This window comes from Macrotis lagotis, chromosome 1, assembly GCF_037893015.1.
Source record: "Macrotis lagotis isolate mMagLag1 chromosome 1, bilby.v1.9.chrom.fasta, whole genome shotgun sequence".
Taxonomy (NCBI): Eukaryota; Metazoa; Chordata; class Mammalia; order Peramelemorphia; family Peramelidae; genus Macrotis; species Macrotis lagotis.
The window spans coordinates 565,782,067-565,805,329 of NC_133658.1; the positions used below are offsets into that span (position 1 = coordinate 565,782,067).

General features: G+C 34.9%; 1 long non-coding RNA gene across 1 annotated transcript in view; it reads right to left on the bottom strand.

Moving 5' to 3' along the window:
* LOC141507147 (uncharacterized) overlaps window positions 1-23,263 on the bottom strand; it is an 866,305-nt gene that overhangs the window by 213,823 nt on the left and 629,219 nt on the right. The window contains exon 9 of the long non-coding RNA XR_012474087.1: window positions 10,175-10,274. This is a non-coding gene — a long non-coding RNA (uncharacterized LOC141507147). The remainder of the gene's footprint in view (window positions 1-10,174; window positions 10,275-23,263) is intronic.

The following is a 23,263-nucleotide window of genomic DNA, read 5'->3' on the forward strand; positions in this document are numbered from 1 at the left end:
AAGATCAAGGTAGCAATAACAATAAAATTAATTATATAATCAATTAAAATGGATTGTACTTGTGGTCTCTTAGATACTTAGTAAGGTCCTTGCACTCATAAATACATCCTTCAGTACTGCTGATTCTGGTCTCTGCAATATGGTCTAGATAGGTCTTAGAAGACTTGACATTGGAATCCTAGCTCAAACACAGGCTTTACTGACCCCTGAGCAAGCCAGTTCACTGCTTGTGGTGCTTCCCTTGTCTCATCTGTGAAATGGGTATAATGATATTGTCACTACTTCTCTTAAAATGGATAGCTAGGTAACACAGTGGATAAAGTATTAGGCTTGGAGTCAGGAAGATTAATCTTCTTGAGTTCAAATCTGACCTAAAATCTTATTAGCTGTGGGACCTAAGACATTACTTACTTGTCCGTCTCATCTGTAAAATGAGTTGGAGAAAGAAATAGCAAATCATTCCAGTATCTTTCTTTGTCAAGAAAACCCCAAATGGGGTCACAAAGTCAGACACAACTGAAACAACTGAACAACAATTTATTTAAAAGAAGTATGAGGAAGGGAAATTAAGATGCTACATTAATATGAGCTATGGTTAGCATTATTATAAAATGATAATATACTCACTCTTAGGCCTGAAAGTGCTTGTAAAAGAAGACTTGGAGAAAAAGAATGACTTGAGAGTTCATCTATGATGAATAATAAGGTAATAAAGTTATCATAAAGAAACTTCCATGTAAATTTTTAATATAGTTTATTTAATGACATATTCTTGGTTGGCCTCTGCACATATGTGCATCTGTAATTTATAAGAAACTAAAATTTTTCTTTCTTAGCCTATTTTACAAATGCCATATCAGGGACCTAAAGTAGGCTGCTTTTCAGATCCTCTAACAATGTAAGTATTATACTATTGGTTAAACCAGAGGAGGTGGATTTTTAAGATGATTATCTCTTCATTTATAAAGTTTTGTCAGAAAAGGGGCAAGCTAAAATGTGTGAATATTTTGAGCCCATCAAACTTAATCTGGTTCACTCTTTTTGGCTCCCAACTGAGTTTCTTTTTTTGGGTAATCTGGGTACAGAGCCAAGTAAGTTGTTATGTTTATTCATTCTTACAGAGAGCAGCCCAGATTCTTTTCTTGAGATAGCTGCTTAATACACTATAGCATTATTATTTTATATTTATTAATAAAATGTTGCAAGTGATTATACATTGACATACTGACTATGCCCTGTGCTTCATTTTCATCTGTTTCAATTACTCAAAATGTTATTATTAGACTATCACATTTTACATGCAGAAAAATTTAGAAATTAAAAACAAATGAAAACAGCTTAGCTGAGAATGCTTTCTATTAGATTGTAAAAACATGATCCCCTACCTCAATTTATTGAAAATTGTATCACATATGACCTCCTTTTATTGTAGACTGAAAGATGACCTCAAGTGTATGTAAATGTAGGTTCTAAAAATGTTAATGTCAGAAGTGATTGACAGGCAAGACAATGAGACCATGAAATGAAAGTAATTTCTCTTCTTCCTTCTACCCATAAAGGATTATAACCTGGGGGTAATGGGCAAAGGAGTTAAAACAGAAAAGGTACCTGTTGAGAGAATTGGGATCAAAAAGGAGTATATACAATTTAGGAAAAATTTGATGGTCCCTAAAAAGAGTATATTGACTTATGAGAGGCAGATCAGCTAGAAAGGGTTTGAAAATAGGAAAGAGACCTTTTAGTTATCTGAAACAAATTCAGGTGGACAGAAAAGGCTTAAGGAAGAAAAACTTGATAAAAGGATACTGAGGGGAACCTAAGAGAAGCTAGAAGCATTATGATTTGGTGGATTCAAAGAACTAATGTTCAATCTAGAAACAAGAGCAAATTTGAAAAGAACTATAACTTAGCGACCCCAAGGGTTGGAAGTTAAAGAATGAGTATTTTAGCCTGTTCAGAGTCCTTAATTATTAAAGAACAATGTTAATATATTCAGTTACATCAAACTGTGAGACTGGTATGCCTATACATCATTTGCACTTGGATTTTATATTATCCAGTAAAAGAATTGTTCTACAAACTTTAAACTGAGAGTATGGTGTGTTACAGATGCTGCCAATGAGGGGTAACAGATTTGGGACAGCCACAATTTCAAGTGGCCAGGGATAGAAAGCTTTCTGTTTGGAGATATACACTGAGCTCTTTCTATCAAGATTTTTCATGGGGTTGTGATATAGATTAGTGTCACCAGAAGGTGGGGAAAATGACAGCCTACATCCCAAATGTTTTGGAATCTTAGTAAGCAGGAAGTCAACTAATTTTTCCCCTAATTTATTTCCTTGTCCATTTTAGGTAATCATTTCCTTTCTCAGCTTAGAATCTTTTCATCAAGTTTTGGGTTAATTTTTCAGAATTACTACTATGCATTTGGGAACTTTTTTTTGTCTTTGTATTCCTACTGAATACCTCTTGCTTATCTCTATTGCTTTATGTCCTGCTACCTCAGAATAAATCCATTTGCTATTTAATATCTCCTAAACACACCACATACACTATTATTTCTATGTTCTTGTTCATTCATAACTCTTACTTCCTTCCTCTTGATTTGTCTAATAAAACTTACTCATTTTCTCAAATTCAGTTAAAATACAACTTTCTCCATGAAACTGACCCTGATCCCTCTTGCTTTCCTTCTTCCTTCTGTGGCATCCGTAGTATTATTATTGATTATATACTCTTACTATTATTTTGTGCTATTTCCTTTTTTATACATCTTTTTCCCCCAACTATATAATGTATACTTTTTGAGCTAGGAATCATGCTTCAAAGTCCTTTTGCAAACAAACATGGAGTCCAACATGGTACCTGACACACAGTAGATTCGTATTTCAATTTAACAAATGTTTGTTATTATGTGCCAGTATTGTGCTAGATACTAGGAATATGTCAAAGACCTGCTGAGAGGGTTGCTTCAGCACCATATAACACTAAAATCATTATGATGCAGGGGATGAACCTAACACTCTCTTTGAGGTGTGTGTGTGTGTGTGTGTGTGTGTGTGTGTGTTTGTATGTGGTGTTTGTGAATGTATGTGTGGGGGGTGTTTGTGTGTGTGTGTATATGTGTATGTAAAAGAAGAAAGTTATTAGGACAGAGAAGTGGTCTAGAGAATCATTTAAGTATATCAGGGAAGGTGACATATAGGAGACAACATCAGAGTTGGGTCTTAAAGGAAGGGAGGAGATGAGAAAAAAACAAATTTCAAAATGTATCAATAGGGATAGGGTCAACAGGGACTGGCATGAACAAAGACAGGAAGCATATCAAGGACAACAGTTTTAGCTGAACATATCTGCCTGAAACCATTACTCAGATATTTGTTTAATAATTAATTAACAACTGGAAATAGCTAGAATAGGGATTACTATTCTTTAAGAGTAAAAGAGAAAATTATCTCCTTTTGTATGGAGAGTTACTAGGCATCAGGGATTTTATGCCTTCAGTCTAGGAAAAACCGTTAGAACCTTCTATTTCTGCCATGATGTTGATGTTAATCATAGGATCAATAACACATTTGCTTTATACTTTAAGCTTTTGCAAGTGTATTCTTCACAATCATCTTATAAGGGAGTCAGTGCAAGTGTTATTATTCTCATTTTATTTATGACGAAGTCAAGCAAATCATCTAAGTTCACAAAGCTAGTTAGCATCTGAACCAGTAGCCAAACCCAGGCCTTTGTATTCCAAATTCACTGTTTTTTGCTCTATATTGTTGTGTTGTAAGGTAGAGATGAAAGAAAAGAGAACCCATGTTGTGACACAAATCAGCAGAAGTGAAGAAGAGGGTCCATCAGAATGATTGCTTAAACTGGAGTGCACAAGTGGCAACTGAGAAACTAAGGACTTTTTACATCCAACTATCCTCCAGTGTAGGAGTCAAGTATACTCAACAGAACCTGTTTAACCTAATGGTCAAAGTCACCTATATCATGTGTGCAACCTATATTTCTTCACTTTACTCCATGCATTTGCTATCATAATGTCTTCATTCTATATTGTCTTTCCCCAGTCCTGTCCCACTGGAGTATCTCCTTTCCATTAAGGACCTGCTCAGAAGCTACTTCTCCATTCTTTGCCCTTCCCTAGCTGTAAACTATTTCTCCTTCCTCAAAGTTCTCAAAATATTTTGCCAGGATCTCTCTCTTTTTCACTTATCACATTATCTTTAGTTTTACTGTTATTTGTACATAAGGATTATCTTCTCTCCTTAGCAGACATTTGTACCACGGGCTGGAGATACAAAGATAGATACTACAACTAATGTGATCCTTAGATACATAATAAGGACTCTGACCTTAGAAATACATCCTTTAGTGCCATCAATTAATCATAGACCTGAAAAACTGAACTGATCTTAGAAAATATGAGACTGAAGTCTTGGCTCAGATGTGAGGTTTACTGATCATAAGCAAGTCAGATAACTGTCTTTGTTTTCAGTACCTTATTTGTAAGATGAGTAGAATGGTATTATTACTATTTATCTCAGAGATGTGAGAAGGGAAACTTTAAGATGCTATATGAATATGTGCTATTATTACTACTATCATTGATAGTGCTGATTATTAATAATTTAATGATAACATACCTCCTTAGCCCTTACCACTACCAGACTTGCAGAAAAAGGACTTGAGAATTTATCTATGATAAAGTAACAAATTATTTTTAACAAAACGTACATGCATACTTTTATTATAGTTCACTTAAAAACAATCTACAAACAAGGCACATTTTAAAAAATCTCAAATTTACAGACCAATTAATTACTGTCTGCCTGGGATAGGTGCTTGTTTCTTAGGATACAATTATCTGTTTTGAACAAGCTCCTCCCTATTCAAGAAAAAGTTTTCCATAGTGAAAAATCTAATCATTTGCTTTCAATGGACAATAGCTACTGAGATTTCCACTATGCCTTAGGCAGATAAATACCCTCTTCAGACAACTAATATACACTTATTTGAGTAATATTTGGAGGAGAATATTCAAGGACCTTTTGGAAATGCTTTCTTGTGTCAACATTATAGGAAATTAATTCTGGCATAAAAAATTACAGAGATGTTACTTCTTTCACAGAAAGAGAACTCCATAAAACATTTGGGACCATCCTCCCTGATGTGTTTCCATAGCAAAAAATGGGGCCAGGACATGCAGGAAACATGGGTAGGAACCAAAGAAATTGTTTGAACAAATGATAGTATTAGAGGATGGAGACTGCTTTTTAAATTATTAGCAAAGTGTATAATATTTGCAAAGGCATGTTTTAAATACATTTGAGTTATCATAATCAAAAAGGTGGCATGCTGTTTTCACTCCAATGGGTTTTGAGTCAAACAACTAGGGTTCAAATCTGGCTCTAATACTAAAAAAACAAGCACTATACTACTAAATATACTAACTTGCCAGCTCATTTGATCCTCATAACAACATAGGTACTATTATGATACTACTTTACAGATGAGGAAACTGGGACAAACAGAAATTAACTGACTTGCCCAGGATCACACAGCCAGCAAATATCTGATGCCAAATTTTAACTCAGGCCTTCCTAACTCTAGGCCCAATGTTCTATCTACTGAGTGACCTAGCTACCTCTAGACAATGAAGAACTATCTTCATAATTATGTGTGCTTTATACTAGTATTAAAATTAGTCTGTCTTGTCTGAGTACACACCAACTGATGGTAAAGTGTAAAGGCCCAAAATTATGTTCAGTAGGATCAAAGAATTTAGAGTTATATGATACCTTAGAGACTATCTAGTCCAATTTTGTCATTTTACTTATTAGGTTTGTGAGACCCAGAGCAGCAAAGAGACGGCCAAAAAAGTGATTAAGGGCAAGGTTTCAAACCCAGGACATCTGACTGCAAATCTAGTGCTCTAGGAAGAGGAATTCATGCCAAGACTAACATTTTGCAATCATTACTTTATCTGTGGACAATAGAGGGTTGACTATATGCTATATTAATTATTCTTCCAATGAACATGTCATTCAAGGACAGGTCTAACATAGGGCAGCCCAGTGATTCATGCTCAAGGTTGAAGTGAAAAAAAGACATTAACTTACCATCAAATGCAATAACGTTGACTTTACTAAAAACAAAGGATAAAAAAGAATACAATTTCATCTCTGCATTTACCATTTCATCTGGATGTGGTAAATGAGAAAGGTAGTTTGAAATATGTTCCCAAGGGGCAAAATCTTCACATTTGGTCCTCATAGACAGGGCCTTTTATTCTTTTGGTGGTAAAGAATTCAAACAGCCTCCCTGCACCTCTTCCACCCTTCCACTCCTCTTCTTTAAAAGACAAATAGAATAAATACCTACTTGTAACAGCATTAGCATGATACCCACTGAACTTTCCAGCTGGGAGATGATATTAGACGACGCATTTGGAACATAGAGTGAGTGAGAGAAGTTGGTCTTGGAGGTATGTGACTCATTTAACAGAGTCTTCAAATAGGTGATTGTCATTATATAAAGAAATTATACTTAACCAAGAATCCCTTTTACCAGGAAGTGGTCATCAAGTTTGCTTGAAGACTTCCAATGAATGTTATCTCACAACTTCCTAAAACAGCTTATTCCACTTGAGAAATTTCTGTTAGAAAGGTTTCCTCCTTTACATTAAGCCTTAGTTTTCCTCTTGCACCTTTCCAGCTCCTAGTAATGTTCTTAATCAAAAAGAACTAGCCCAAGACTTTTTCCATATAGATGGCCTTGAGGGCAACTTTCATGTTTTATTCCATTTCCCCCTCCTTACTCCCCAATCCAGATCTTCTCTAAATTAAACACCCCTACTTCCAATGGATCCTTAGAAGGCAGGATCTCAAAACACCATCCTAGTTGCCCTTCTCTGGATATTCTCCAGTTATTCATTGCTTTTCTAAAATATAGTGCCCCAAAATGGACATAGTATTCCAGATGTGGTCTGATCAGGACCTACCAAAGGGAAAAATACTGCCACCCTCTTTGACCTGGATACTATATCTCTATTATTAGATCCCAATATTGCATTACCTTCTCCCTGCTGAATCACATTAAGTTTGAAGTTCACTAAAATTTCTAGTACTTTTCAGATGAACTGAGAGGTCTAGTTATAACTTATTTAGCCAAAATTTATTTTTTAAACCTAAGTATAAGATGCAATATTATCTTCATTTAAAATTGGATATTATTGTATTTGACCCAACTTTATACTCTACTGAGATCATTTTTGGCTTCTGACACTATCACCTACTATGTTAGCTATCACTCCATGGAAATGTGAAAGGCAGATCATGAAGAGCTTTTGTCAATGCAATGATAAACTATTAAATAGCATAAGGCCAAATATAAAACCTAGGGCAGTTTATGGCTATTCTCTTCTAAGCCCACATTGTATTCTTTGTGTTCTGCTGGTCAATAAACTCTGAATTCACTTAACTGTCCAATCAATTCAAACATGTTACACTTGTGGTCCTTGACTCCCCAAATACTCTAGTGTGGCCCAAATTTACCTTAAAGATTAAGATTAAATAAAGTTTAAAATGTAACTGGTAAATGTTGATATCACTGTTTTCCTAAATTGTTCCATCTTTAACAAGAACAGCACAGGAGATTTTGTCAAATGTCTTGCTAAAATCAAGTAAACCATAAATAAAAAATTCTCCTAATCTACCAGTTTGACAATGACTGTCCCTCAACCCCCCAAAAAAAAACCCCAAAACAAAACAAAACAAAAACTATAGAAATAGGAACAGTGGCACCTGTGGAGTTAAATGTTTTCCCCTCAAGTTCACATTCCCCCAAACAGCTCAAATCATGAAGTTTTAAGTTTTCATAGCAATTAATTCAAATCAATTTATTATAAATTGTAAAGGCCAAGCAAAAATAAATTTTCTAAGGTTTAAAAAATTCCTGCATTAACCAGTTTTTTAAAACCAGTTTTTGAGTCAAGACTGTGTCGTAGGAAATTTAGTTCTTAACCACTCTTGTGTCAAATGAAGTAATAACCAAGTATAATTATGTGTCTAGCCTACTGAAACTAGAATAAGATTTAGGAATATCACCTCTCAATACATCAAAGTCTAAGTGGTAGTCAACAGTTTAATGATGGCCTTGACATAAGGAATTTCCTGGAGATTAACAACTGACTAGGCTTCTTTATTTGGACCATCAGTTGTTCCCAGGTGGTCAGTAATCCTAAATGCAGCACTTATTAATACAAAATTAATCACTTTAGTTATCCTCGTCATATTTAAAAGAGTCATTGTGTCTTGGTTGATGTGAACAGAGCTTAACTTTGTTATCTAACATTAGACAGTAAAGACTTAAGTTATTTTTATGCATACCAAACCACACAATTTCAAGGCAGGGTAGCCTAATGTATTAAGCATTAGAAAATGGTAGCATGGTTTGTATACCTTCAGCCTGGCAGTCTTATTCTGATAGTATTGCAAAGCTACATTTCATTATTGTTTCAAAGCACATGAAATATCATTCCAACAGACAGAGAATTGGTCCCTTGACATAATTCTATCCTAGACAAGGCATATCCATTCTCACCACATGAATGCATATCAATAGCATACACACTTCTGCCCCAAGATAATGATCTCCTCTCTAAGGAAATACTACTTAGAGCTGAAGGTCCACCTGGCACAAATATTCCATAATATACAGACTCAAACAGATGAAGAAAAATCAATGTCCCAGTGTCATACATACCCAAATGCATATATACATGATCAAGGTTATATGTAATTGAGTCTAGATAAAGACATTTGCTAGATAGAGTTAATTCAAGAAACTTCATTGGCAAGGAAAGGCAGGAACTATAGATAGCAATAAAATATGATATTACAAATCAATGTTATTCATCATTTTCTCCCTAAATAACCTTAGATCATTTTACAGTTGTTCTATCAAACACTTTAGGAGTCTGCATTATCTTCATCATTTCCCCAAATATACACACAGCAGGAACTTATCGTATTTGATTCGTCCTTCCTTTTTGTTACAGTTGTTCTAATGACTAATCCCAAATGATCCTTCTGCAAGTAATCAATCTAATTCCAATAATTTTTGCTCTCTTACCAATTGAATTCAGTAGATCAAACCACCTTCTTTTTCTATGGCTTTCACACCATTTCCTCCATTACTCACCCATCCAAAATCATTAAAAACTGTAGCTTTGGTTGCATGAAGAGCTATGATCCAGAGAGGCAGCAAGTAAAACTGAACTGAGATTTTGTCCTGGGAATAGTAAGATCTGGAATCAAGTTCTACTTGAGAATATATTAGCTTTGTGGTTTTAGACAAGTTCTTTAATCTTTCAGTGCTCCAGGCAACTTCCTAAGACTTGTTACAGAAGCTGCTAGTCTACATAATGGAGGTAATTTACACAGCAGGAGTTCCCAATGGATTCACAGGTGAGGGACACCCAGAGCCCCCCCAAAATGTAATGGTGTATAGATAATCATTAAGAAAATGGCCTGCCCAATGTCCTAGAAAGGGATATTAAAAGTAGATCTGTGCATGAAGAACAGCATTCTTCTATTGATTTTCACTTTTGTAAAAATGATGCTCTAAAACTGAATTGACCATTCTTTTGCTGAATTGATTAATTTTCTGATTGAGTCAATTGGATGTCATGGGACCGTGCATTTAGTCATAATTATGGTATCAGTCATTTTTGTTGCAGTTTCTTCTTACTTAAAGCTGAGTCATAGATAGGAAAGTAATAGCATTATTTTATCTGCTTATTGTACTATCACTTCACAAAATACTCTTTTTGCAGGAGCCAGTAGGTTTCTATGTAAATTTACCTGATGGCAGTTTTGTTAAAGGAGTAAAAAGGTCTTACTCTTGTACTGAGTGAGTGTCTCACTTTATTGACTAAAGAAGGGTCTTCTCAGGTGAGGGGCTAATGTATCAGCTTATATAGCTGATGTTTGTGTACAGACAGATGCTATGGAGACACATATCCATTTAGCCTTTTCAACTAGATAAGGCAAAAAATGTTCTGCCAAGGGCTTTTCTTCCCCTGGTGCAAATCAACAGGTGGTTTGGCACCAGTATTTCTGTTTGCTTGTGGTTTTCACCTCTGGTTTCAGGAAAGAAAATGAAACGATACCTTTTCAATGCTGCATTTCAAGTTGACCATATGGAAAGCAAGGTTTCATTCCAGCCAATTCTCTTTCTCTCGCAACGTGGGGGAAAAATGCCAGCCTCTGCTGCTCTCACCATCAGCCATGGTACAGATGTTTGGAAAATGCAAAAATAAGGAGAGAAAAGAAACAAAAAAAACCCATACAAATTAAGTTTTGCATAAATGAAAAACAGAGTATATAATTACCATAACTGTAAAAGGTAAATGCTTTTCCCCCCTTGCATTAGCCAAGAAGAACCAAAACAAACAAATAAAAAAAGTTGATGTTTTGACTTAATCAACGGTTTTCATGAAACTAACAATTACAAGGACCAGCTCAAAATGACTAAAGTGGGAATAAAAAACAGACTCCTTCTAATCTGATAAAAAGGCTTTTAAAAAATATCCAAGAATGCTATAATATGACCTACTTAAATGAATTTCTGTTAAAGGAATAGGCCCATTAAAAAACTGAAAACCAAAACATGTTTTTCAGGTACCAAACTAAATAAAAATATTAGCAAATCATTTTTTAAAGCTGGCAAATGAAGAAAATTTGTTTAGAAATAAGAGGAATTCAGACAACCAGTCAAATAAAAATGTGACTGAAAAAGAAATAGCTCTAAGAATTTTTTTAAAGTGCATTCCCCAGCATATCAGTTCTAACTAATAAAACTGACAGAACCTATCAGTTATGTCCTGATTAATAGTACTTAATCATCTGAAGGTAAATTAACATTATGGAAATTACTTTATTAAAAGAAAGAGATAATAAATGTGAACTGCAAGAGGGCAGCTTGCTATAGTAGAAAAAGAATCAGTCCAGGAGTCACAAAATCCAGATTCTTAGACTAGCTCTGTCCCATATATGCTCTGGGATATTTGACCCCAACCAAAGTCATAACCTCTATTTATCAGTAAAATGAAGGGAAAAGATTAGATCAGTGGTTCTCATGAACCCCTTGGAGGATCTAGTGAAGGTCCATGGCCTCCTCAGAATAATATTTTTAAATCATTGAAATGAATGGATCAATGTGTTGTCACATATCTAATCTTTGCTATAATGGGGGGGGGGGGACCTGTGGCTGATGAACTGCATGACTTCAGGGATTCTGAATTTTAGTAGGATAAATAGTAATTGGGTGCTGGTATCAAGTCCAAGACTAATTTGGTTAGCCCCTGGGAGCAGATGGAAATCAGGCTATCTAAGGAAGGGTAAATTAGCCCACTGTAGAAAAATGGAGCAGGTTAAAGTTTCCATATAGATCATTGGTAAGATTGAATCCATGAGTGGCCAGTGCCCTTCAAGCCCAGGTGAGATGGGGATATCAAGTTTCAAAATAACAAAAATAGTAATATCATCCCCAATAATAATAGAAGGGAATGTTGAATTTCAATTAGAGGTTAATGAAAATAAAAATTAATTTGTTTATACTGGGCCTATACCCTGAAGAGATGATGAAAAGGGGTAAAAATATCACTTGTACAAAAATATTCATAGCAGCCCTGTTTGTGGTGGAAAAGAATTGGAAATCAATTAAATGTCCTTCAGTTGGGGAATGGCTTAGAAAACTGTGGTATATGCATGTCATGGAACACTATTGTTCTATTAGAAACCAGGAGGGATGGGAATTCAGGGAAGCCTGGAGGGACTAGCATAAACTGATGCTGAGCGAGATGAGCAGAACCAGAAAAACACTGTACACCCTAACAGTTACATGGGGGTGATGATCAACCTTGATGGACTTGCTCATTCCATCAGTGCAACAATCAGAGATAATTTGGGGCTGTCTGTGATGGAGAATACCATCTGTATCCAGCGAAAGAGCTGTGGAGTTTGAACAAAGACCAAGGACTATTACCTTTAATTTAGAAAAAAAACTGATACCTTATTGTCTAATCTTGTTATCTCTTTAACTATACATTTTTTCCTTAAGGATATGATTTCCTTCTTACCACATTCAATTTGAATCAATGTATACCATGGAAACAATGTAAAGACTGGCAAATTGCCTTCTGTGTGGGGGAAGTAAAATTAGGGGGAAAATTGTAAAACTCAAAATAAATAAAATCTTTAAAAAAGAAAAAAGAAAAAAAATTAATTTGTTTAGCATCCAAGTTTATGAACCACCTAAAATCTATCCTTCAGTTTAAAAATCCCTCAACCTGAAAATTTCTAAGGTCCTTTTTATCTTGAAATTCCATGATCCTAATTAAGTTCAATGAAAACTACAGACATATGGGTTGGGAATGTCTACTCTTACCTCTCTTAAAGCAAAACAAAACAAAAACACAAATTAGCTATCTCTGGGGATGGGACCATGCAGGTTGTACAATATTTATACTACTTGGGCTGTAGCATTTTACAAAATAACTTCTTTAAAAAGAACTTCCATCTTTTCTAAAGTAAATCAAAGCTTCTTTTTCTTTTGCCATCTAAACTCTATTGAGCAGAAGAAAAAAAAAACTAAGCCACTCTCCTTCCAAATTTAAAGAAGCAAACTCTGTTGCATATCATTAGATGTAATAATGTAGATTGATAGGACCTCTTTCTGTTTAAATGTTTTCTCTTGCCTACACTTAGAAGTGGAGCTGCACGCAACTTTTTCCTCTTTTTTCCCCTGGATGATACCCTTGCAATTGTAAAACTGATGACCCCTCCCTAACCCATAAAGAATAGTCAGTAAACCCTTCCCACCTGTTTCTCTGAAGTACATGTCCTACTGAAGCTGAGGTTTAGATTGCATGGTTAGATACTGGAGATAATAGGAACAAAGAATTTCATTTGCCAGACAGCACTATAGTCAATTTGCCAGCATTGAAAGAAAGTTAAGAACCACTAGAATTCTGGCAAGTATGTTGGTTTTTCGATAAATAATGATAATCTTTTAAAAAAGGAAAAACTCTTTCATTTAAAAGCCCCTGGGGCACTATCCAGAAAATAAGTCTGATAATGCAGGATTTTTCATGCCAGAGGTCCCATTCAGGAACAGACAAGGACGTTATAACTAGGTTCACAACAAATCAAAATGGAGCTAGAAAGAATGCAGGTCAAGTGATGCCCATAAAGAACAGAAGTCAAGTTTTCCTTAATGGTCAGTGTCTTCAGGAGTAAAGTCTTATTCTTCTTTTTTCTTTAATTCATATATAGCTGAGGAATAAAGGACTTGACATACTCAGGGACACAACAAACAGAGCTTTTATTACTTGTTCTACTAACTGGTAAGTCTAATGTACAAGAAATGGTCGCCTCAGTGAATGTCAAGGTCTGGGTGCTGGTTCTTCTTGTCAAAGTTGATGGGAGGAGTGTTACAGGAACAGAATGAAGAAGAGATTCTGTGGTTGCTGCAGTGTGTGAGCCCTCCCTGCTGGCTAATCCATAGCATGAAGTCAGTGATGAAGATGAAGCAAAATGGGGTTGGAGAGATATTCCTGAAATATCTCTGTTCCCAGAGAGAGGATGGATAGACAAAGTTCACATGGGAGCAAGAAGAGAAGAGAGTATTGTGGTAGCTAAGGTTAGATGCCTTTGGTGGGGAGAGTATTGAGGAAGAGTACCAACACTGATTTCTGGCATCCCAATACATTTTGTTTAAGCTCATATAAGATTTCTGTTCAATTTTTTTTAGCACATAGCTTTGCTGTCAGGAGTCTACAATCATTACAAGAGACTGTGAGTTAGAAAAAACATGTGCCTATATTGCTCACTTTGCCCAAACCCAGAAAGTTATCCCATAATTTTCCTTTATGGTTTGTCATACTTTGCTTCTACAAGCTAACTTTCATACTTTGGGAAAATTTTATGCCTAGAGTTTCAATGCTCTTATGTCATAGAGAGGCAGCAGTTGCATAGCTGTAGAGACTGTACTGATATGAACAAGGCCTGGGGCAAAAAATCCTGGTGTCTCACTGGTGTTCTGTTATGTTAGGGTATATTGCCAACATGTTTAATAAAATGAAGGTCAAAATGGTAGACTGCTAAAAATGGGAGTATTTCGGTGGCAGGAATAACTTACTTGTCATCAACTTGTTAATGCAATAGTCAAACATTTCTGTGACATGTACAATATCAGCTATAACTTCAGCAGATAAAGGGTCTAGAACAGGGAGATGCTGCAGATGCTTTAGCTCAGAGGAAGGCTTAGCAGAGCCAAAACGTCAGCAGGGCCTGTTTGTTCCATACTTTCCATCTCGCTCTGTGAAAGAAATGTTAGATTACTGCAATGACAAGTTTGTGACAAGCAAGTCATTTGTGCAACTGGTGCGCTCCTGTTTTTGTCTGTTTACCATTCAGACTTGTGAATGCCATTTCAAGCACTTACAGGATTTCTGGCTCCCATTAAGGAGAGATGGTTCCTCCATGTTTAGAATTCTCTGCTCAAAGAAAATTATTGAGCAATGATTTATCTTTATGACCACAGTCTTGCACAAAAATCCTTTTTGCTTGTTGGAAATGAATGGGTTGGTTGTGACATCATAAAATAGTATCACAGGAACTGAAGAAGTAAACTAGAAGTTTTTCCTCTAGGATAGTAGAATGACTTTCTTTTTTGCCTCAATTTCTAGAGGGATCCATTGCCACATTGCATGCATGTAGAAGCATGGACTTATTCACTATTAGCAAACTTTATAATGACATGGATGTTTCATGGTCAGCTTTCAAGATGGAGGTTTTGAATTTCTGAAGCAAAGGAATGTGAAGATTGGTGGAAAGAGTTGGATATGATTAGCCTAAAGAAGAAAAGACTTGGAGAGAGCATGATAACTGTCTTCCAGTATCTGAAGGTCTGATATATAAAGGGCAGATATGAGACTTATTCTATTTAGCTCCAGAGGGAATATCTATTGTCAATAAGTAGAAGTTTCAAGGAATCTGACTTTGGCTCAAAAGACAGAAAAATTTATGATCTGTCATAAAGTCAAAGGGTCTGTCTTCTGATTAGTGAGTTCCCTTTTGGTGATATATAGAGCCTGAATGATCACTTGTCAGAGACATTACATAGGGGATTCCTGAGACAGGGAAAAAGGAAGTTGGACTAAATATCTGGGATCCTTTACAACTGAAGATTTTTATGGTTTTATTATCAAGGGACTATGATGGAATATGAAGGAGAGAACAGAAATTGTGCTAAGTGCTGGGAATACAAAGAATGGTGGTAGAAAAAGGCAGTAGTAATAAAAAGAAGAATCCCAGCTCTCACAGTCTAATAGGGAGCCAACATAAAAACAACAATGTACAAACAAGATAAATACAGGATACATTGGAAATAAATCAGCAGATGGAACATTATTGGTTTCCAAGTCAACCAATCCAAATTCAGAAAGCACTTAACTGATATCACATTATAAAATTAAAGTGTGGAATCATCTATGTCAGGTCACTTTTTTCTGTAGGAAATTGAAACACCAACAAAGTTAGAATGAAGAATTCAGGATTCTATTCTTAGGCCCCTCATGGATTCACTGAGAGACTTTGGGCAAATCACTTTTACCTCTTGGGTGTTAGTTTCCTTTTCTGTACAATGAAGATAATAATACTGCTCCCAATCCACCTGACCTGGATGGTGTGAAAATTCTTGATAAAAGAGATAATATGTTTAGTGCCCTAAACCAGTGTTCTATAAATGCAAGCTAGTTTGAAGATTTTTATTAGGCATTGTTGCCCAAATGTTTGGATATAATTTTACAGATAAATCTAATAGTGATTCTCCTGGAATATTCTAATAGGATGACCTAAAGTAGAAAGATCTTTTTCTGTGAAGGAAAATCATATATCTTAACTATTTCTTGGGGCACAGGATAAAGTGTGGAGAAAGAAGGCAAACCCACTCACACAAGAAAAATCATAATGCAAAATCAGGCAGAGCTTGGTGTAATTAATTAGAGAAGAAAAGTGTAGATTTACAAAAGTCAATGAAATAGAGGCACTGAATCTATAAGCTAAGAGAGTCTTGGCTTTGTGTTATTGGTTAACATTTTGATCTGGAAACAAGAAAAATGGAAGTCATGATCTTTTTAAAAAGGGGGAGTGGATCCAGGAAGAACAATTTGAATCAGATTGTGTTTCCATCTTCTCCAAGTCTCTGGGAAAGGAAAGTTTCTTCAAGATGTTATTCCTTTTCCCTGGCCTGATCTATCTTGCCTTAATACACTAGGGAAGTGGTAAAAGTGGTTCTAACATAATCACCCATCTCTGTACTGTAAATGGAGAACTTTTGGCGGCATCCCCTTGTGTCTCTGCCAACTTTTTCCTCTCTAGTCTTGTGTAAAGGTTTCAGTTTGTCCCCCTCTTTGCTTCAGTGTAACCTCCAGGGAAACTTCTTTTTACTTGTCAACTCTTCTTTTTCAGGTGGGGCAATGGGAAGTTATCTTTCTTATGTTTACAAGAATCACTGAAACAGTCTAAATTTCTAAATGTATCCTTTGTTCCATCATTGTTTTGTTTCTTTCCAATAACAGCTTTGTAATGGGTCCCCTTTTTATAGTAACTCTGAACTATGCAAATCTAAATAATGAAAAGAATACTTGTGTCTAAGATGTAGAGACCTGGGAGTTGATTTCTCTTGTACATTATACACATCCTTCATTAAGTCATTTTGCAAATGGCAAAGAAAACGTTGCATGATATCTATTTTATATTAATGACTGAACTGAATCCATCTTGTATTCCTATAGAGCAAGGCTCTTAAAACCTTTTCTGTGTCACAAACTCCTACAATCTGGTGAAGCCAATAGACCTCTCTGAAAATGTTTTTTAAAAGAAAATAATAAAATACATGACAGCAAAAGAAATTAATTCTATTGAAATGCTCAAAAAAAGCAAAAGAAACAAGTTCATGGACCCTCCTGAGTATATTCATAAACCAACTAAGAAAGATTTAACTCAGGTAAACTATACATTTTTGTTAAGTTTTTGTTTAAAAAAATATAGACTAAAATGCTAAATGTAGAGTTCACTACTTTAATTGCTATATCATATCTCCCAAATTACTAAAATGACATGACAGGCTATATGTATACATGAACACATCCAAAGAGGATATTATTGAGTGGCTTTTGACCTCTAATACTCTGAACCCATTTCTCCACTCTCAGAAGTAAAAGGAGAGATTCAAATTCAGAACTCAGGTTTTTCATTAATCATCAAATTCCATCCTTTTGCTCAAACAAAATTTATGCATAAGGTAAAGGATTTGAATCCTTTTGCTCCTCAATCCTGTATTCTAATAGTTCTCCAAGGTTCCTTCTTCTTAATTTCCCTTTCCTTGATAAATGCTACCAACACATATTCGGTTTCATATTTTTGGAGTGGAATCATAACTATATTCCCATGGTGCTGTATAGCAGATTCTTAAGGCTATAGTTGTGATACTGACATTACAGACCTATACCTTTACCCATGAGCAAATACAGATATAAATATACCAAAGACAGTGGGAGAATTAATTTCTTAATTAATTGGGAAAATTAGCCAATGTTTCAAACAATATTTGACATTAGTTTTTTTTCTTCTTGTAAATTTCATTTCCATTGTTTTCATCTCCGTTGGTTTGAAAGGGTTTTTTTTTTTTGGTTTTTACAAGGCAATGGAGGTTAAGTGACTTGGCCAGGATCACACAGCTAAATGATTATTAAGGGTATGAGACCAGATTTGAATTTAGGTCCTCCTGATTCCGGGGTCAGTACTCTAGTCACTGTGCAAAATCAGGCAGAGCTTGGCATAATTAATTAGAGAATAAAATTAAGTGTAGATTTGCAAAAGTCAATGAAATAGAAGCACTGAAACTAAGCTAAGAGAGTCTTTGCTTTGAGTTATTGGTTAACATTTTGATCTGGGAACAAGAAAAATGGAAGTCATGATTTTTTTTAAATGGGGGAGAAGATACAGGAAGTTGTGCCACCTAGCTGCCCTAATTTGAAGCTTTTCAATGGAACATATGCTCTGAAATCTTTCTTTTTCTAGTCTATGTATATAATAGTACTTTCAATCATTCATTCATTCAACCTTTGTTAAATACCTGTTTAAGTAGTATGATACTGTGGGTTGTAGAGGTCAACTTTGGAATTTCAGGTTTTCAGTGTCTCAAAAAAATTTTATACCCCCCCCAAATTTCCTGATTCTACATGTAAGTAGATAAATAATCAGTGCATAGTGAGGAATATGGTTGGTACAATTATGGTTAGTGTTTTAAATTAAAGGACATGTTTATATTATATGACCAGATTTCAAATGTGAAGTTAAAAGAAAATTCAAGTCCCAATCACCCACCACCTGTTATGAAAATGGCTTTTCCATTTACCTCAGTGCTCTTAAATTCTATCTCCTCTATGTGTTTCCATTCAAGGATGTCCTTCTAGGTACAGTACTGCATTTTGGACTCCAAGAATCATAGTAGTTTGGAGCCACAAAGCTTAAGAAAGTGACCCCCCTAATTTTATAGCTGCACAAAACTGTGCCCAAGGTCACTCTGGGACAAGAACCCAGGTTTCTTGTTGGCAGTCTAGTTCTCTCTCTGCTATAGTGAGACACCTATGACCCAGAGATAGGCTATTGTCACACTAGGCTATTGTCATACTTTTATCTAATCTAAGAGCTATCAACTCCTAGTCAGTTAACAAAAATGCATAAATGTTTATCTATAATGTTCATAAAAAGGTGGATGGTCTTTAAAAAAGCTTTTAAAATGGGAATGAAGACTTTATAGTCAAATTGGAAAAGAAGGTTAATGCAGAAAAAGTAAAGATGGAATAAAATTTATATATGTTTGTGCATAAATATATATATTTGCACATATACACAAATGGATATATACCTACATATATAGTGTGCATGTGTGTCCACACAGTGTTTATAGACACACATGTGTGTATATGTCTAAATATATACATGGATAGATACATATATACATATATGTTGATGTGTGTATATCTATCTCCAGGATTAAAGCTTATAATAGCACTAAGATTTTTGGGATACTGTGTGTGTATGAATGTTTAAATATCTGTACATATACACACATCTGTCTTTTCCATGTGTTTGTCTTTTATATACACGTATATATTTACATAGAGATAAACACACGATGTGTCTGTGTATATGAATTTTAAACTGAAAGCTTTGTATATAAAATTTGTGCTTGAGTGTATGCTCCAATAAATTAAATTTCATTCATAAAGTTTGTTTTTCTTCTTTTTGGCATACAGTAAATAACTCATCCTTACCCCCCCCAAAACCCCATTCCTTTGGTTTCTGACCATATATTCAAATCACTCTGATTTCATGTTGCATTCTGATATTTGCCTCTACCTAAACCATTGTTATCAGAAGTCTTTCTATCAAGATCTCTATTCCAAAATCAATAATTTTCAACTTTTTAGAACTGACATACTGCTGTTTTTTTAAATTCAATTTTTGTAACACTCCTGGTCTCCTCCTAAAAATGATATAGGAGCAATACTTCTTATAGTGAGAGGCAGAGGAGCAATTCTAAGGTTCACCAACTATATAGGCAATAGACCTGAACTAAAATCTTGATTTTTACTAAGTGATTTTGGCAGTTCATTTACCCTCTCTGGGCCTCAGTTTTCTCATCTGTAAAATCACATGGTTAGAATAGATAACTTCTAGGTTCTTTTCCAGTTCCAAATCTAAATTGATTTTTTGTTTTTGTAAGATTGTAACAATTCATAATTCCCTTGGATGTTCCTAACTCAAAGGTGGAAATCACCAATCTGGATCATGAAGGGAATAAGTTAAATAACAATGAAGACCAATTCCTGAGAAATGTGGTTAATAGCTTTTCCCATGTGGATGATGATCTGCTAATGACTATTCCTTGAGTACAACTCTCCAGCTGTTGTACACCCTCCAAATAGTTCTATGATCCATTTTATTGTTGTGTGAGGCAGAATCAAAAGCCTTGTTAGTGTGCGTCTAATTAGGCTGTATCTATCTCTTATTTCATCAGGACCATCATTGCTTCATAGAAGATCAGCTAAGTGTCAGGTTGCCTTCTTTATATTATAATGGTTATTGCTGATCTCTTAAAAGTGTTTTAAGCCAATTTTATGAATTTCTATCACTTAAAAAACTGAGATATGCTAACATGTGACTGAAATCATAAAGACAGGAACTAGAAATGTGACTTCACTAATATGGAAAACCCAAATGAAGAGACTCCCTCTACTAATAAAGTTCTATACTTTTTCTGCAATTTATATTCTTAGATATAAAATACTTACCTAGAACAGCAGTATAAAACTCAAAGAGGAACAGATCCCTATGGGGGACATATTAACTTAGAAAAACATAATTTACATTATTGAGTATTGCATCTTTATTTAATTATAATTATATTATTTTAATAATATAATATGTAATATTATCACTTTGGGTTTTTTTTGTTTACTTCCAAATTACATTTTAATCTGGTTTTGACTTTATTCAGGTATTCTCTCAGGTTGTGTTTCTGACATCTCTGTTCTATAGAACAGAAAGCTTAATGTCTTGTTCAGGGTCACACAGACCGTAAGTGTCAGAGGCGGTATTTGAACTTGGGTCTTCTTGCCTTTGAAGCAAGATGTCTGTCCACCATACTTCCCTGTACAATTGCAACCATGTTAGACTGTAATGAACAGAATAATTGGATAATAATGTTTCCATATTTTATAAATCTATTCTAAATTATATTCTATAATATGGAATAATTCCTCCAAAAAGACAACATGGTCTTTTATAGAAGAGTATCAGCAATTTATAAATTCAAATACATTTTCTCATATTTCTATCTACCCATCACAGTCTACACTATTAGGGCAGTAACAAAGTACAACTCAACATTCCTCAATAATAGAGATGCCTGATCTTTGACTCTATGGCACTTGGTTAAATTATCTGCTAGGTCAATATGACATGTGAAGAAATTCAAATATATTTGCTTTTATAATTTTGGAAAAAAAGAGTTAAGTGATTTCTGGAGAGAGAACAAAAGTAGAGACACACAATCAGGGCTATGTGCATTGTAAATTTAGTGGATTGTATTTAAATGATTCTCTTGAACTGAGAACTAAAAAGAAATGGAAAAATTCTGGTCATTACACCTCTACTTGGGGTTCTTTGGAGTTAAAAGCATTCAAGGAGATCTGTCATGAGAATTTTTCTATAAAATTACTCCTTGTCTGAGAACAAATATGAATGTTTTGGCCAAAAAGGAATTTATAGATAAAATTGTCATTTTAAGTGAAAATTCCAGACTGGAATAATTATCTTTCCAGTGGTTGTACTTTACTTTCTATCTGATATCTACCTGTTCATTTCAAATATATATATTTAAAAAACCACACACCCAGATGTTTATATGTATAACTGTGACATCAAATTGGCAACTAACTGCATCTTCACAATAATAGTAGATTTTACTTCATTTACAGTAGAGAGGGTAGAAAAAGCTAGAGTCAATGCATATGCTTCTTTGGAAGTGTTGACAATTGATGAATTCTCTCTCATCATCTTTATCCCATAGTTCTCCTAAACACTTTATTTTTAACGTGATTCTATATTAATAATCTAAACTGAAAGAGAAGAACTGGAAAAAAGCACTTGAAGTCTCCAAAAGGCATAACCAGAATTTCTCCTGCTTTAGTCAAGTAGACTTTTTTGGTATTAATTAAAAGAGAATAGAAAAATGACAGCCCATCACATTGCAAATAATCCCAAAGGATTTCAGAAGTCATGTCAAGAAGATAAAATTCCCTTGTCCTTATTTCTGTCACTAAATTCCTTACTGGCTTATTCTCAATTGCCACTGATTTCCAAGACCTTTCCAGAAGAAGACTGATATGAGAAAGATTCAGAGAGAAGAGTGGAGTTGGGGAGGGGAATAGAGAGAGAGATATTTAGTACTTAACATTAAAAAACCTCAAAGAACACAATAAGGAACACGAATGATACAAACTCTTAAAATATTGAATATATGCCATTTGCAAGGTCATTTCTCATCCATATCCATATCTATCTACTCAAAAAATTCATAGATAATAATGGAATCATGTTTCTAATTCCCCCATGGATGATGTTGAAAATATTCTCTATTATGTCTGATGATGAAATTCTGATGATGATAAAAGGCTTGTGGTTTATTTCTGCTTATTGGGGCAGGGGGAGAGAGACAGAGACAGAGACAGAGATAGAGTGCACATGTGCTCATGCATGAACCACAAAAGCAGAACTAAGTTCAGACTAAAGAAAGACACCATGTGTATTTCCTCCTTTTTAGTAGAACATGCACTACTGTGGCCCTATTGCAAATGTTTTTAAAAGGGAATGTGAAAAATTAGATACTTTGATATGTGTCATTGAAAAAATTCATGTCTCTTTTTTTTTCTTTCTTAATCTTCTCTCTCTTTGTATCTATTTTATTTAACTCTATGGAAATTTGTGAACCCAATTCTGAACAAGCTGCATCATTCAAGGTGATTGAGGCTTGTGATATATACCTCTATCCATCTCACCTCTAGACTGATACAGCACTCCCAAAGAAGTCTCTACTAATCATCTTAATGTATAATTTGGTTAAAAAAAGTATAGCATTCAAAACAATAGTGACTTAAAAAATATAAAACTTAATATCTCAGATATATCCTTTCTAGTTCATCAAATGACTTCTCAGATTTTGAGAGAGCTATAGCTCATTTATAAATTGAGAGGGAGAAACAAGATTATTTCCAAACTCTAGATCTAGAACTCTATGATCCTTTAACTGCCAGATTAAAGAGTTCTGCATGAGGAATCTTAGTCTTCTGTGGCATATAAATTTTAGAGACTGCCAGATGTCAAGAAGTGAAGAAAAAGTATTTGAATTCTAGAGGTCTAACTAGGGAATCCAGTCTGAGATATTCAGAGGGGTGCCATTGGAAAGGTGACATGGGAGGAACTAGTGAGTTTGAGTCATTCTTGGCCCACTGGATGGTTGCCCCTAGTTTGAAAGCTCTAGGGTTTCATAGATGGGCTTTTAGATAAAAGAAATGCCCAAGCCACTCCTTAGAACCCTATTTATCTCCCTTAGGCTTGTTGGA